Source organism: Cebus imitator, unplaced genomic scaffold, assembly GCF_001604975.1.
Source record: "Cebus imitator isolate Cc_AM_T3 unplaced genomic scaffold, Cebus_imitator-1.0 Scaffold60, whole genome shotgun sequence".
Lineage (NCBI taxonomy): Eukaryota > Metazoa > Chordata > Mammalia > Primates > Cebidae > Cebus > Cebus imitator.
This window is the reverse complement of record NW_016107375.1, coordinates 206,413-221,348: the sequence shown is the minus strand read 5'-3', so window position 1 is coordinate 221,348 and position 14,936 is coordinate 206,413. Positions and strand designations below refer to the sequence as shown.

General features: G+C 33.8%; 1 non-coding gene across 1 annotated transcript; it reads left to right on the top strand.

The window, feature by feature from the left end:
• Positions 1 to 589: 589 nt before the first annotated feature.
• On the top strand, positions 590 to 691 carry LOC119471420. Its single transcript, XR_005200464.1, has one exon. It is a non-coding gene; the product is annotated as a small nucleolar RNA U13 (small nucleolar RNA).
• The last annotated feature ends 14,245 nt before the right edge of the window (positions 692 to 14,936 follow it).

Genomic DNA, 14,936 nt, shown 5'->3' with positions numbered 1-14,936 from the left:
ACCTACTTCTTTGCATTTTCCATCCTGTTGTCTGGTGTCCATACTTCATTTTGATAGATTGTTTTAACCTAATTTTTAGTTTAATAATTCTGCTGTATCTAATTTGGGATTAAAGCCATCCATTGAATTCTTAACTTTTGCTATTGTCCTTTTCCTCAATTCTAGAACTTCTAGATTTTTTTCAAGTCTGTTGCCACTTTTTAAAGTTGCTAGTTCTTTGCTTTTGAATTTAAAAAAATCTGGCTTTATTGACATTTTTAATTTTCATTCTTTTAGTAATATGATTAAAATATATAAATAAAAAATTGGTAGAACTACAAAGAGAAATATACAAACCTATAATTATAATGGAATATGATAAGATGCTTCTCTCAGTAATTGACAGAAACAGCAGACAAGAATTATTAATAATTAGGACAATTTGAACAGCATGACTAACAAAACTACTTAATGTCCACATGTAGAGGTCTGTACTCAACAACGATAGAGTGCATATTATTTTTCAAGCTCACGGGGAGTATGAAGATGATGCTGGTTCTTCCAAATGCATCTGTAGACTCAGTGCAATCCCAGTCAAACTACCAGGCAGATTCTCTTGTAGTTTTTAAGTGATGAGTGAGTTTTCACCCTCATGTGTGAGACCTGCCTCCCTCAAACCTTGTTACAATGTAGGCACGTTACCCATCTGACATGAAAACAAAACAAAACAAAATACCAGTCAGGTATTTTCCAGGACCTGACAAACTTATTCTAAAATTAACCTAAAAATAGTAATATTAAAAGACTGAGAATAGTTAAGACATCCTTGAAAAAGAAAGGATACTTAAATTTAAGACAGAATATTTAAGACATCTTTGAAGAAAAAAAGAAAACTTGAGAAAACTTGGCCTACTCACTATCAAGACTTGTAAATTTATAATGATTAAGATAGTGTGATATTGGCAAGAAGACTGAAAAAAAGACCAGTGGGAGAGAAGATATGACCCAGATATTTATTTATGTATGTGTATCAGTATGTAAGTATATATACCTATTGTGAAAAGGCTATATTTTTAATAAATAATGCCAGGACAATTTGATATCCATAAAGGAAAAAAATGAAATAGGACCCTTTTCTCACACTATATATAAAATATAATTCTAAGCAGTCATAGATCTAAATGTGAATGGAAAAGTGGTAAAGCTTTTAGAAGGTAATACAGGTGAATGCCTTCAAGACTTCAGGGTGTGGAAAAACAAGATTCAGAAAGCTCTAACTATAAAATAAAGGACTGATGTATTTGTTTTAAACACAATATTAACTACTTTTATTTATATATTTTAGTAATTGATTTTTATTAATAATATTTTAATTAATTACAATTATATATATTTATGGTATGTAATGTGATATTTTGATATACGTATACAAAGGGGAATTACTAAATCAATCTAACTAGAATATCACCTGTTTTTGAGGTGAGACATTTGTAATTTACTGTCTTAGGTTTTTTGAAATGTATAATATGTTATTATTAACTATAGTCACCTTGCAGTGCAATAGAGCTCAAAAACTGATTCTTCCTGTTTAACTGAAACTTTGTACTCTTTGACCAATATTTCCCTATTCCCTCCTTACTTCCCTGCACCCCCAAGTCTCCACTAAACATCATTCTATTCTACACTTCTGTGAGTTTGGTTTTTTTAGATCCCACATAAATTAGATCATACAGTGTCTGTCTTTCTGTGCCTACCTTATTTCACTTAACATAATGTCCTCCAGGTTTATCCATGTTGTTGAAAATAACAGGATTTCCTTCTTTATAGGGTTGAGTATCAGTCCACTGGGTATATACACCACATTTTCTTTATCCAGTCATTTGTTGATAAAACACTTAGGTTGATTGCATATCTTGACTATTGTAAATAATGCTGCAATGAACATGGGAGTACAGATATCCCTTAGACATTGATTAAGTTCCTTTGGATATATACCCAGAAGTGGGATGACTAGATCATTTGGTTGCTCTATTTTAAGCTTTTTGAGGAACTGCCATACCATTTTAAAGAATGGCTATACTAATTTATATTTCCACCAACAGGGTCCAAGGGTTTCCTTTTCTTCACATCCTTGCCAACATTTATCTTTCCTCAGTTTGGTAATAGCCATTCTAACAGATATGAGGTGATATCTCATTATGGTCTTAATTTGTATTTCTCTGATGATTAGTGACGTTGAGCGTTTTTTCATGAACCTGTTGGCCATTTGTATGTCTTCTTTTGAGAACTATCTATTCAGGTCCTTTGCCCATTTTTAAAATTGGGTAATTAGTTTTCTTGCTATGCAGTTGATTAAGTTCTTTATGTATTTTGGCTATTAACCTCTTATCAGGTGCATGACTTGGAAATATTTTCTCCCATTCTGTGGACTGTCTCTTCACTCTGTTAATTGTTTCATCTGCTATGCAGTGGCTTTTTAGTTTGATGCTATCCCATTTGTCCATTTTTGCTTTTGTTGCCTGTGTTTTCAGTGTTTTCTATATACATATAAATCACTGCCCAGGCCAATGTGGAGCATGTTTCCTTGTAGTGGTTTTACAGCCTCAAGTCTTATATCTGAGTCTTTAGTCTATTTCAAGTTGATTTGTCCACATAGTGTAAGAAAAGGATCTAATTTCACTCTTCTGTATGTGGATACTCAGTTTTCTCAGTACCACTTATTGAAGAGACTATCTTTTTTTCATTGTATATTCTTGAAACCTATGTCAAAAATCAATTGTCCATAAATGCATGAGTTTATTAACTGGCCATAAGTGCATGGGTTAAAATCCTCTCTAAAGGTTTAATATATTGGACTACATTAAAATTAAGATCTTTTGCTTACCAAAATACAAATAATGAGAGGCAAACAGCAAACCACAGGATAGGAAAACATTCTTATTGCATATTCCATGTAACATATTTTTATTTTTTATGTAACAAACAAAAGGTTTGCATCTAGAATATATTTTAAAACATCTTCAAATTCATAGTAAAAATGCATATTGTCTAATAGAAAAATGGAAAATGACTTAAATAAGCATATTACAAATAGGATATCTAAATGACCAAGTAATGTATGAAAAGACATATATGCATATTGTTACTCAGGGAAATGCAAATTGGAACTTTGATAACACTATGTATTCATCAGATTGGCTAAAATGAAAAAGTTCAATTCCAAGTGCTGGAAAGAATGCTCAAAGACAGGAACTGCCATTTATTGCTGATAAAAGTGTAAATTGGGATGCTGGTTTTGGAAAACAGTCTAATACTTCTCAGGTAAGTTGAAAATGTTCATACCTATTGACTATACCTATACTCCTTGACATGTGCCCTGTAGAAAGAGATGCTTAGGTATATCAGGATCATATTCACAAATGCCCATAGCAGCATTGTTCATAATTGTCAAAAAGCAGAAACAATCCTTATGTCTATCAGCATTAGAAAGGATAGATCAGTTGTAGTATAGCCATATAATAGAATGCAATGCAGCACTAAAATGAAGGAATTATAGCTATCTATAGTCATATAGCTTATTTTAAAAATATATTATTGAATAAAATAAGCTAGATACTGAAAGAAATGTATGAATTCTTTCATGTAAAGTTCCAAAACAAAAATATTACTGTATTATTTAGGATACAGATGGAAATGGCAAACTAATAGAGCAAAGGAAGGAAGTGATTATTTCAAAAGTTAAGTTAATGGTAACCTTTAAGGTAGAGAAAGTATTGTGATTGGAAGGGAGCTGGTCATGTTGTGGTTCTTCACCTGGGTGCCTCCTGAAGCTGTACATTTGCATTTTATTTATCTATTCATGTGTTACATTTCATAATAAAAATTAAGAAGCACTGCTTGGAAAATGTTGAGACTAGAGACAGAAAGGCCAATTCAGACATTGCTGTAGTAGTCTAGGTTTGGATGGAGCAGGGTGTTGGTGGTAAGAACAGGATTGCAAATATCATTATTTTAGCTATGAGTCTGTCTATTTCTGCCCACTGTAAAGAGGCATTTTGATTTTAAAACATATTTCTGTAAATGTCAGTGCCTTAAAAGATAGTCTATTTATAAATTGAGCTCATTTATTTAGGATTCCCTTGTTAATGTCAATTGAGAGAGGTATTGGGTTTGCCTATCAGCAGGTAAATTCTAATAAGACATTTCAAAGCTCGTCAGAATACAAGGCTTTCTCAGGTGTTAATAAACTGGAAAATTATAAACATAAAGGCGTGATTTGTTTCTGCTATTAAAGCCAGTCACAAAAATGCATGCCAGGGGGGCAAAGGGAGCCAGGTGAATACCTTGCTTCTCTCATCACCCTGAGCTAAGTGATCCAAGAACATTATCTCTACTGTCAACATCTCAAGTAGTATGCCTATGGATGTTAGATGCTCAGGGTTAGAGGGTGATTAGAAAGATAAAAGACTCTTGGTTTGTTGTGTTGTGGTATACATGGTCTATATGTTGTATTTGACCGGAGCGTAGAAAGCTAGCACCAAGACAAAAGTATGCCAGATTGCAGGGTCATTTATTATGCCGGCGACCACAGAGGACTCACGTCTCTCCAGCCTGTGGTGCAAAAGGAGGGTGCCACGATTTTTTTATACCCGAAAAACCACCTTGGGAGTGGGGGTGAGGGGCGGGGATGGGGATGAAAAGGTTTCGGACATTTCAAGGGATAGGGGATTCTGTGATTCACCTCCTGGGTGGATTCAAGGGTGGGGAGTGGGGGTGAGGGGCGGGGATGGGGATGAAAAGGTTTCAGACATTTCAAGGGATAGGGGATTCTTGTCATTCTGTTTGTTACTTCAGTGGTTTACAGAAGTCAAGATATACATTTGTTTACACATCGTCTGGGTGCTGATAGAAGTCACAGATTTTAGCAGTTACTGATAAGAAAAGGTAAGCAGCTTTACATAGTTTTGCAGAACAAACTAGCAGTTCTATTTACAGAGGCCAAGGACAGTAGTTATTGTGAGGAGAATGGGGCAGCCACTTCAACTTATTTAAAAATAGTTTTGCATTTTGTAAAATAGTGTTGCTCAGGTTCTGGCTCTAGGCCAGCACAATATCACATATATAATATCTTATATGAACAATTGGTTTGTAGTTGTTTTTTTTCAGGTTCTCTTCCTCTATTAATATTAGCCTCTGGGAAATCCAAAAACCAATTTGTGGCCAAAATATAGAGTACTTTGCAGCATATCTTTCATATATTAAAATTATCTGTGGCTTTTTCTTTTCTATTCCAGTTTCTATTTTTTTTAAGTTAATAGGCTTTACTTTTTTTCAGAACAGTCTTAGATTTATAGAAAAATTGAGCAGAAAGTACAGAGTTCCCACATACTCCCTTCCCTCCCAGAGTTTCCCCTATTATTAACACCTTGCACCTGTGTGATAACTTTGTGTTAGTTGGGGAGCCAATATTGACATATTATTATTAACTGAAGTTCATAGTTTATACCTGATATGGTTTGGCTCTGTGTTCTCACCCAAATCTCATCTAAAATTGTAATCCCTGCTTGTCAGAGAAGGGGCCTGGTAAAAGGTGATTAGATCATGAGGGTGGATTTCCTCTTTCCTTTATTGTAGTAGTGAGTGAGTCGTCACAAGATTTGATGGTTGAAAAGTGCGGCACTTGCCCATTTGCTCTCCTACTGCCATGGAAGACGTGCGTTGCTCCCCTTTTGCCTTCTGCCATGATTGTAAGTTTCCTGAGGCCTTCCCAGCCATGCAGAGCTGTGAGTCAATTAAGCTACTGTCTTCTCTTTATAAATTAACCAGTCTCAGATAGTTCTTTATAGCAGTGTGAAAACGGACTAATACAATACCAATAGTTCAGTTTTGGTGTTTGACAAATGTAAAATTACATGTATTCACCATTACAATATCATACAGAACAGTATCACTGCCTAAAATCTCCTATGTTCCACCTATTCAATGATCAATAATGTTGGGCATCTCTTCATAGGCTTATTTACTATCTGTATGTCTTCTTTGTTGAGGTATCTGTTCAGAAGTTTTGCCTATTTTTAAGTTGGATTGTTTCCTTATTATTGAGTTTTAAGAATTCATTGTATATTTTGGTTCTTTATCAAATATATATCTTGCAAATATTTTCTTGCAATCTGTGGCTTGTCTTTTTATTCCCTTTACAATGTATTTTCACATGGATCAATGGAATAGCATAGAAGACCTAGAAATAAAGTTGCGCACTTAACCAACTGATCTTTGACAAAGTTAAGACAAATAAGCAATGGGGAAAGGGTACCTTATTCAATACGTGGTGCTAGGAAAACTGGTTAGCCATATGCAGAAGAATGAAACTGGACTCCTACCTCTCACCATATACAAAAAGTAACTAAAGGTGAATTAAGACTTAAATGTAAGACCTCAAACTTTAAAAATCCTGGAAGGAAACCTAAGAAATACTCTCCTGGTTATTGGCTTAGGGAAAGAATTTAAGTCTTCAAAAACAAACACAATAACAAGAATTGACAAGTAGGACCTAATTAAATGAAAAAGCTTTTGCATAGCAAAAGAAACTATCAACAAGGTAAACAGACAACCTACAGAGTGGGGGTAAAGCTATGCATCTGACAAAGAACTAATATCCAGAATCTATAAGGGACTTAAACCAATCAACAAGAAAAAGCAAACAACCACATTAAAAAGTGGGCAAAGGATATAAACAGAAACTTCTCAAAAGATGTATAAGCAGCCAACACATGAAACAATACTCCACATCACTAATCATCAGAGAAATGCAAATCAAAACCACGATGAGAGACCATCTCATACTAGTCAGAATGGCTATTATTAAAAAGTCAAAAAACAACAGATGTCAGTAAGGTTGCAGAGAAAAGGGAATGCTTATATACTGTTGGTGGTAATGTAAATTACTCTAGCTTCTGTTGAAAGCAGTTTGAAGATTTTTTAAGTAACTTAAAATAGGGCTGGGCCCGGTGACTCATGCCTGTAATTCCAGCACTTTGGGAGGCTGAGGCAGGCGGATCACCTGAGGTCAGAAGTTCAAGACCAGCCTGGCCAACATGGAAAAACCCCATCTCTATTATAAATGACAAAAATTAGCAGGGCATGGTGGCAGGTGCCTGTAATCCCAGCTATTTGGGAGGCTGAGGCAGGGAGAATTGCATGAACCTGGGAGGTGGAGATTGCAATAAGCTGAGATCACACCACTGTACTCCAGCCTGGGTAATAGTTCAAAAAAAAAAAAAAAAGAAGAAGAAAAAAAAGAACTAAAAATAGAACTATCATTTGACTCAGTAATCCCATTACTTGGTATATACCCAAAGGAAAACCAATCATTCTACCAAGAAGACATACACACTCATATATTTATTGCAGCACTGTTCACAATAGCAAAGACATAGAATCAACTTAGGTGCCCATCAATGGTAGATTGGATAAAGAAAATGTGATACATATATACTATAAAGTACTACACAGCCACAAAATAGAATGCACATCCTTTGCAGCAACAACAACACAGCTAGAGGCCATTATCTTAAGTGAATTAACACAGACACAGAAAACCAAATGCTGCATGTTCTCACTTGTAAGTGGAAGCTCAACACTGAGTACAGACAAACATAAAGGTGGAAACAATAGAGACTGGGGACTTCAAAAGAGAAGAGAGGGGAGAAGGAAAAGTATTGAAAAACTACCTATTGGGTTTTATGTTCATTATTTAGGTGGTGGGTTCAAGAGAAGCCTAAATAAACCTCAGCATCATGCAGTATATCCATGTAAAAAACTTGCACACGTACCCTCTGAATCTAAAATAAATGAATAAATGAATAAATAAATAAATAAAACAAAAAGTAGTGTATTTTGTGGAGAAGAAGTTTTTAATTTTAATGAAGTCCAACATCAATTTTTCTTTCATGGATTGTGCTTTCAGTATTTTATCTAAAAAGTCATTGGCAAACATAGGGCTACCTAGATTTACTTCTATGTTTTCTTCTAGGAGTTTTATAACTTTGCATTTTACACTTAGGTCTGTGATCAATTTTGAGTGAATTTTTGAGAATGAAGTATGGCCTATGTCTAGATTCTTCTTTCTTTTTCCATGTGAATGCCCAGTTGTTGCAGTACCATTTGTTAAAAACACTATCTTTTGACCAGGTGTGATGTCTCACGCCTGTAGTTCCAGCACTTTGGGAGGTCGAGGTGGGCGGATCACAAGGTCAGGAGTTCGAGACCAGCCTGGCCAACATGGGGAAACCCTATCTCTACTAAAAATACAAAAATTAGCCAAGTGTGGTGGCAGGCACCTGTAATCCCAGCTACTTGGGAGGCTAAGGCAGGAGAATAGCTAGAACCTGGGAGGCAGCAGTTGCAATGAGCTGAGATCGCTTCACTGCACCCCAGTCTGGGTGACAGAGCAAGACTCCATCTCGAAAACAAACAAACAAACAACAACAACAACACTGTCTTTTCTCCATTGAATTGCTTTTGATCCTTTTTCAAAAGTCAGTTGACTATATTTGTGTGGGTCTATTTCTGGGTTCTCCATTTTGTTCCATTTGTTTATTTATTTAATCAATACTACACTGTCTCGATTGCTAAAGTAAGTCTTGAATTTGGGTACCATCAGTCCTTCGATTTTATTCTTTTTCTTCAGTATTGTGTTGGCTTTTCTGTATCTGCTGCCTTTCTGTATAAACTAATCAATTTGTCAATATCCACAAAATAACTTGCTAAGTTTCTGATTGGGATTGCATTGAATCTATAGATCAATTTGGGGAAACTAACATCTTGACAAAAATGAATCTCCTGTTGACAACCATGAAATATTTCTTTCTTTATTTAGATCTTTGATTTCTTCCATCAGAGTATTTTAGTTTTCTTCATGTTAATCTTACAAATGTTTTGTTAAGCATTTCATTTTTTGGGTGCTAATATAAATGGTATTGTTTATATTAATAGCAGTTCCTGTGTGTTTAAAAAAATATTTGTATGTATCTAGTTATCAACCTAAATAACAAAGAAAGGCTCTCTCAGAGAAAAAGAATATTTAATCAGGAATAGTGCATTGTAATGAGAATATATGAGCCAAAGTAAGATATATGAATGTTCAGGGAGGTAAAGAAAGACAATGGTTTTTTAAAGGAAAACCAGGGAGGATTATACATTGTTTAGAGATAATTAATCTTGACTGTAAAGATAAATAACAAGGGTCATGTGAGTCCAAGATTGAATAGGCAGTTGCTGGACAGATGTCCTCACAGAAGTATTTTGTGTGTGTGTGTAAAGTTGCAATGGCCTTTGTGCAAGGTTATGGATTTTGCAGTCTTTTGTGATGGTTTTTGTCATCAGGAACTTATGTGTGAGAGCCCTCCTTTCATGGCCTTTCCAAGCCTTAAGTGTCAGGGTATTTTTGTTTGTTTTTTTAAACACAAGTGACTTCATTTTGATTCTGGAAACTTCCACACTATTATCGAATTGACTGGGGATTGTTAAGGCATTATGTTGAGGAATAATTTCTGTACAATGAAACAATCATTTGAAGTTTGATGAATTTTGGTAATTGCATGCAAATTGTAAAATCACCACCACACTTAAGATGTAACATTTTTCCATTATTCTAGAAAGGTTCCTCATGCCCCATCACAGTCAACCCCATTCCATTCCCCTGGCTCCAGACAACTGCCAATCAGCTTTCTATCAAGATAGTTTAGACATTTGCAAAAATTATTGTTTTCTGTCTGACTTCTTTCACACATCACAATGTTTTTGAGGTTCATCCATGTTATTGTATGGTGATATCCCACAGTGCTGTTTTTGCTCAGTGATACCCCACAGTGTGGCTATACCACAGTTTATCTGCTCACCAGTTGACTGACATTTGGGTTGGTTCTAATTTTTCCCCACAAAAAATGAATAGTCCTATTCTCAGTATGTCTTTATGTGGACATATCTTTTAAATTCTCTTAGAAAACACCTGTAAATGGATGGTTGGGCCCTGTAGTAGTGTGCAAATGACTTTATGACCCACTATTATACTTTTCCCAAAGTAGCTAAAATATTTTGTATTTCTGCCAATAATGTATGAGAATTCCAGTGCTCTACAATCTCACTAATAGTTGATATTGTTGGTCTCTTTAACTTTATGAGTTTTAGTGGGTATGTAGAAGTATTTCATTGTAATTACAGTGACATTTACCCGATGTGTAATGATGCTGAGCATTTTTTTCATGTACTTATTGGCCTTTTGTATCTGTTCCTTAAAATGTTCATTTGAGACTTTTGCCCATCTTTTAATTGGCTTTGTTGTTTTCTTCTTATGGTAATTTTTTTTTTTTTTAATCCAGAAGCATCTTGCAATAATACTATTCTTTAGATTAGATACGATAACACAATTCTTCTTAAAAGGACATAGGTTTGCATTATTTAGGGGGTACAAATATCACAGTTTTGTCCATTTTAATACACATGAGTTTTGGTGTCTTGATTATCCATGATTTACACATTTTATTTTCTATAGTCACCAAACTTTACATGGAATATGAATGTAATACATCACCACAGTCGGAAATTTTTTGTTTCTAGAATCCATCCGTATTTCTCATTTTTCAGTGATTTCTACTTTTTTTAATTTCATCTAATCTGTAGTATATTTTCAGTGTTTACTAGATATGAAGATTTTCTGGTCACATTTGTTGAGAAAAAATTATCTTTTTCTCATTGAACAATTTTGGCATCTTTGTTGAAAATCAATTGACCATATATGTATATGTCTATGTCTGGAGTCTCCATGCTCCATTCCTTACATGCCTATCTTTATGCCAATACCACCCTGTTTAATTATAGTAGCTCTATAGTCAGTCATGAAATTAAATCCCCCAATTTTTTTCCTTTTCCAAAATTGTTTTGTCTGTTCTCAGTCCTTTGATTTTTCATGTAAATTTTATTTTATTTTAATTTTTAAAAATTTTTATATATATTTTTTAAGACGGAGTTTCATTCTGTCACCCAGGCTGGAGTGCAGTGGCACAATCTCAGCTTACTGCAATCTCTGCCTCCCAGGTTCAAGGAATTCTTCTGCCTTGGCCTCCCAAGTAGTTGCGATTATGGGTACCCACCACCATGCCCGGCTAATTTTCATATTTTTAGTGGAGATGGGGTTTCACCATGTTGGACCACGCTGGTCTTGAACTCCTGACTTCAGTGATCTACTCAACTCGGCTTCCCAAAGTGCTGGAATTACAGGCATGAGCCACTGCGCCTGGCCCCTCATGTAAATTTTAAAAAATCAGTTTGTCAGTTGTTTTAAAGTTGCTGGCTAAGATTCTGACTAGGACTGCATTGACTGCGTAGATCAATTTGGGGGAGAGCCATCTTAACACTATTGATCGATCTATGAGCACAGTGTATTTTTCTTTAGTTTCCTTTCGTGTTGATTTATAGTTTTCAGTGTAGAGGCCTTCAACATTTCTTGTTAAATTTATTCTTAAGTATATTATTAAAAATTTCTATTTTCTAATTTCTTATTGTTAGCATATAGAAATATAATGGACTTCTGTACGTTGATTCATGTCCTATGACTTTCTTAAATTCAATTGTTAGTTTATTGTTTTTTTGTACATTCCTGAGAATTTTTTATATAATGATCATATTGTCTGTCAGTAAAGAAAGTTTTCATTATTCTTTCCCCTAACTATGGTTTTATTTATTTCTTTGTGCCCATTAGTTAGATACCTCAGTATAATGTTGAAGAGAAGTGGGAGTGGATGACTGTCCTTCATTCCTGATCTCGGGCTAAAAGCACTGAGCCTTTCACCATTGACCTCCACTGAATATGAAGTTGGCTATAGGTTTTTCACAGGTGCCCTTAATTAGATTGAATTTGTTCCTTCTGTTCCAAATTATGAATTTTTGTAATGAAAGGGTGTTGAATTGTAGAAAATGCTTTAAAATCTTGTTAGTATCAATTAAAATTATGATATGCATTTTCTTTTTCATATTAATGTGGAGAATTACGTTGACTGAGTTTTGAATATTTAACTTATTCTGTATTCCTGGCATAAACATTACTTAATCATGAATACATTAGACATTGTATATATTGCTATATTCCATTCACTAACACTTAGTTAGAATTTTTGTGTCCATGTTTATGATAACTTGAATTATAGTTCTTTTTTTCTTGTGATGTCTTTGTTTAGTTTTGTATTAGGATAATATGGACCTTATAAAATGAGCTCAGAAGTATTTCCTCTTTCTCTGTTTCTTGGAGGAGTTTGTGTAGATTTGGGTGTTACTTATTAAATATTTGATAAAAGTATTATTAGAGGAATCTTGCCCTGGAGTTTTCTTTGTGAGAAAGTTTTAAATTATGAATTCAATTTTCTTTTGTTGATATAGGGCCATTTAATTTATTGATTTCATCTTGGATCAGTTTTCTTAATTCCCATTATTAAAAGAATTTGTCCATTTATCTGCATTGTTGGACCTGTTGACATGAATCTGTATAACATTTTCCCTTATTATCCTTCTAATATCCATAGTATCTGTAGTTTTATGCCCCCTTTTTTATTCCTTATTCTGATAATGAATACCTCTGTTTTATGTTTTGCTCACTGTATTGAGACTTGACAATTTATTGGTCTTTTTAAATAATCAGATTTTCTTTCACTTTTCTTTTTTATTGTATGTTCATTTTTTTTAATTTTATTGTTTTCTGCTCTTTGTTGTATTTTCTTCTCTCTCTTTGAGTTTAATTTGCTCTTGTTTTTCTGATTTTATAAGGTGGGATCTCAGATCACTGACTCTAGATCTTTCTTATTTTTTAACACAGACATTTAAATACAGTTATTAATTCCCCTTTAGGCATTGATTTAGTTGCATTCCACAAATTTGATAGAAATGATAATTTCATTGTTATTCAAAATATTTTCTAGTTTCTCTCATGATTTCTTCTTTGATCAGTGGATTATTTAGACGTATGCCATCTAATTAGTTGGATTTTTTCAATGATCTTATTGTTATGAATTTCTAATCTTATTTCTTTGTGATCAGAGCACATACATTTCATTATTTCAATCTTACATTGTTATAAACTCCCCTCTTGGTACTCATTTTGTTGTATCACATATATTTTCATGTGTTCCATTTCCATTTGTTTCAAAAAATTTTTAAATTTTCTTCTTAATTTCTTCATTGACCCATTGATTATGCAGGAGCAGACTGTTTAATTTCCATGTATTTGCATAATTTTCAAAGTTCTTGTTATTGATTTCTAGTTTTATTTCACTGCAGCAAAAAAAGATGCTGGATACAATTTTGATCTTTCTGAATTTGTTGAGAATCTTTTGTGTCCTATACTGGAGAATGTCCATTGGCTATGAGAAGAATGTGTATTCTGCAGCAGTTGAGTGAAATGTTTTATAAATTATCACTTAGGTCTCTCTGGTCTAATGTATAGTTTAACTCCAATGTCTTTATTGATTTTCTGTCTGGATGATCTGTCAATTACTGAAAAGTGCGGTGGTGAGGTCCCCTACTATTATTGTATTGCAGTCTATTTTCCCTTTAGATCCATTAATGTTTGCTTTATATATTTGGGTTTTCCAGTGTTATGTGCATATATATTTATAATTATTATATCCTCTCACCAAACTGACCCCTTTATCATTATATAATGACCGTTGTGTCTCTTTTTACCATTTTAGTTTGTAGTCTACAATTGACTCTTGAATGACAAGTGTTTAAATTGTGTACATTTATTTGTATGCAGAGTTTTTCAGTAAATATATTGGAAATTTCTTTTGGAGATTTGCAACAATTTGATAAAACTCACAGACAAACCACATAGCCTAGAACTATTGAACAAAATTAAGAAAAAGATATGTGATGAATGCATAAAATATATGTAGATAGTAGTCTGTGTATTAATTGACTATTTATGTTATTAATAAGGCTTTTGGTCGACAGTAGACTATTAGTTAAGTTTTCTGGAGAGCCAAAAGCTATACACAAATTTTCACCTGTGCGGTGGGTTGGCACCCTTAACCTTTGCATTATTCATGGATCAATTGTGTTTTATCTAATGTAAAAGTATAGCTACTCCTGCTTTTTATTTGGTTTCTGCTTGAATGGATTATCTTTTTCCATCTCTTGATTTCAGTCTATTCTGTCTTTATAGGTAGTGATTTTCTTATAGACAGCATATAGTTGGGTCCCGTTTTGTTTTGTTTTTATCCACCCAATTACTTTATGTTTTAGTCTTTTAATTGAAGAATTTAGGCTACTCTTACATTTAATGTTAATGTTGATAGTCAAGGAGTCATTGATAAGTAACTTATTTTGCTACCTGTTTTCCGGTTGTTTTACAACTCCTCTCTTTATTTCTTCCTTCCTTCCCATCTTCCTTTGTGGGTGATTATTCTCTTGTAGTATTTTTTAATTCATTGCTTTTATTTGTAGGTTATCTATTACAGGTTTTTGCTTTGTGGTTACCATGATGCTTACAAAAACCACAGATAGAACAAGCTATTTTAAACAGAGGATTACATGTCTTAGGTCACAAAGAGAAGATACCAACATAGGAAAATCTAAAAAAAACCTCTACAGTTTAACTCCATCCCCTCACATTTGACATTTTGTTATCTTAATTTATAGCTTTTTATTAACAAGTTGCTTAGTTATTATTTTTTACAGTTTTGTCTTTTAGTCTTCATACTAGAGCTATCAGTGTCCTATGTACCACAATTACAACATTAGAATATTCTGAGTTTGTCTGTGTATTTACTTTTACCAGTGGGTTTTATGCCTTCCATTTTTTTTGTATGTTATTGTTCTTTTCCTTCATGTTAAAGAATTCCCTTTAGAGCTTCTTCTAAGACACGTTTGATGGTGATGAAGTTTCTCTTGTCTGTGAAAGACTTTAA